Source organism: Capsicum annuum, chromosome 7 (assembly GCF_002878395.1).
Source record: "Capsicum annuum cultivar UCD-10X-F1 chromosome 7, UCD10Xv1.1, whole genome shotgun sequence".
Lineage (NCBI taxonomy): Eukaryota > Viridiplantae > Streptophyta > Magnoliopsida > Solanales > Solanaceae > Capsicum > Capsicum annuum.
Genome location: NC_061117.1, coordinates 90,337,192 through 90,339,808, shown reverse-complemented (window position 1 = coordinate 90,339,808; position 2,617 = coordinate 90,337,192). Strand labels below are relative to the sequence as shown.

Genomic DNA, 2,617 nt, shown 5'->3' with positions numbered 1-2,617 from the left:
CCTACTTTCCCATTATATTGGGCCTTTGTGGATTAAAAACTATTGTTTCTTGGCTGCCCATTCTCCTCCTTTTCTCTTATTTAATTTGGGCCAGAATTAACTTAAGTAGGTGGTAGTGTATTTGGCCCAATAAGCTGGTCAAGGGATCCTTAATAGGTGATTCACCTACTTAGTTTTTAAGTTGGTCAAAAGGTCAAAGTAGGTGATTCACATACTAGCTTAAAATAAGTCAAGCAAGCACCTCAATATTTTGTTTCATTTTACGATCAAAATGCTTATAGTTAAACTTAAAACTTAGTCACCTCATCCTTTAGATTTTACCTATTTAAGGGCCCAAGTTTATATTCTCTCATCGAAGGTAACTTAATCATACCACGTTTCAGTACATGTGGGAACTCCTCCAAACCTATCTTACCGTTACCAATCACATAGGATATATGAGCCCATTACCTACCCCATAAGTCCATATCAAGTGCCCCATAAGTAGAACTAGTACACACGGAATATAGGGTGTTACAATGAGTTTGCTATTTTACCTTTACGTTCTTGAGTACATTCTTCTTTGCCTTGGTTCGGATCATGGCAGCCCACTTTATCCTTTGAGAATCTCACATCACAAGGGAGTGTGTCAAGTCTTCTCCCTTGTTTCACCTCTTCATCTCTTTTTCACAAATTGGGATTTAGTGCACTAAGCATTTGGCACATATCTTCAATGAAGCTATGAATATTGTCATTGATATGATCAAACATAGCATCAAAACTATAGGCAACCATGGTACCTAAAATAAAGAAACAAACAAGTTTGTTCAAATATCCTCACCAACTCTCTCACTCTCGGATTCTTACCTCACACTTGGTCTCACAAGTGTTGAATACTTGGCAATACTTGGCAAGTGAATGAGTGGTGTAATGCTTTGGTCTGGAATCGATTCTTATTTGATAAGACTCAAATAAAATGATGTACGGACTTGAACCATCAAACTGCTACGAATTTAAAAATGAGAAAAGCACACAAAATTGAAGACGCAAAACAAACGGAATCTAATCTAATTATCAAACTAGTAGGTACTTACTAGCTTACTAATTAGGGGTAGAATTGACTAATAAGAAACTAGAATCAAAAACTAGAAACTAGAAAATCTAATTTAGAACTCAATTTGGTTATTCATAAAAGTGATGACGTGGCAGCTTGTGGTTGGACGTCACTTTTCGGATTTTCAATTTTCCCCAAAACCTTGTTACGTTCAAATACACTTAGGAGAAGAAGAAATTTCATTTGAGAGGGAAGAATTGAAGGTTTGGAGCCCTTTTGGATCTTCAAATGAATTCAAAATGGATTGGTCCCCCCCCCCCCTAATAAATGCAATTGTACTTGATTATTCCCTTTGTCTCTTCTTTCTTTTGGATGAGAATGAATATGCCAAGGAATATTCTTTCACAAACACCAAGTACACTCTCTTTCTTCTCCTTTTTTGGATCAAACACACTCTTTGAATAATCTTCCTTAGCAAGACTTGATGAACATGGAAGAACAAGATGAATATTTAAGAGTTGACCAAAGTTTGACCCCTAACCAAATGAACCCCAAATTCGGATTTTCTTGTAGATCTAGGTTCCTTAGGCCAAGGTCAACTAAAATAGCTAAAAATCAGCAACAAACCAACGTCCAACTTCAAAACCCACACGGATCTATGCTCAAAAATCTTCAAAACACCATATCCATGGAGGTTCTTAGCTCAAACTCAACCAAATCTTGTTCCAAATGTAGATCTAGACTCCCTAGATGCTAGGGAACAAAAATCTAGCACTTGAAACCAACAAAACACACAAAAACAAAGTAGATCTAAGATCTAAAAATCTGTCAAAACACAAAAACGGGTTAAGAATTTTTTTTGTGAGATTTTCAATTTTCTACACTCTTTTTTGTTGATTTTCTTCAAGGTAATCAATAACCCAAGACTTAGGGTTGTAGGAACAACCCTAAAACATGGCTTTGATACCAAATGATATAAGAAAATACTAGGAATTCACGAAATGGATACTAGGAGGCAAAAATCAGCAAACACACAAAAGGAAAAACAACACAAAGTAAAGATAGATAGAAAGACCTTCACTTCCACCAATGAATAGCACTAGAAGGTGTATCAAACCTTCAAACACACATCACCAATGTAAGCTCAAACCTTCCTCTTAGGTGGACCAAAGGAACTCACACTCCCTCAATCATACGTTTCTTGCCAATTGATCAACACAAGTGAAATCCATCAAATGTATTAATCTCTCAAGTTTTGATGTCTTATCTAAGACCTACACTAATATGGCTTATCCAAGCCCTACACTAAGGAAGAAACTAAACTAAGAGTAATACTCAATTTTAATTCATCAATGTCTAATGAAAAATATGCCTAAGGAGTCTATTTATACTTATTACATTAAATACCAAAATACCCTTAATGAAAAGGGGCTCCTATGGAGTGTAAAGAAAAAGTATAAACAGACTATTACACCCTTAATGAATGGGTGATCATGTTGTGTTTTGATGTGGTCTTCTTCATACTTCAACATATGACTTTCCTTGAGTCTTTTTGTTCTTCACAATTATTCTTCAACACTTGGA

The 2,617-nt window shown here is 35.7% G+C and overlaps 1 long non-coding RNA gene across 1 annotated transcript in view; it reads right to left on the bottom strand.

The window, feature by feature from the left end:
* The window catches only part of LOC124885591, a 4,908-nt gene extending 2,517 nt beyond the window's left edge, over positions 1 to 2,391 (bottom strand). Inside the window, exon 1 of the long non-coding RNA XR_007042827.1 lies at positions 537 to 2,391. This is a non-coding gene — a long non-coding RNA (uncharacterized LOC124885591). The remainder of the gene's footprint in view (positions 1 to 536) is intronic.
* Between the last annotated feature and the right edge of the window lie 226 nt (positions 2,392 to 2,617).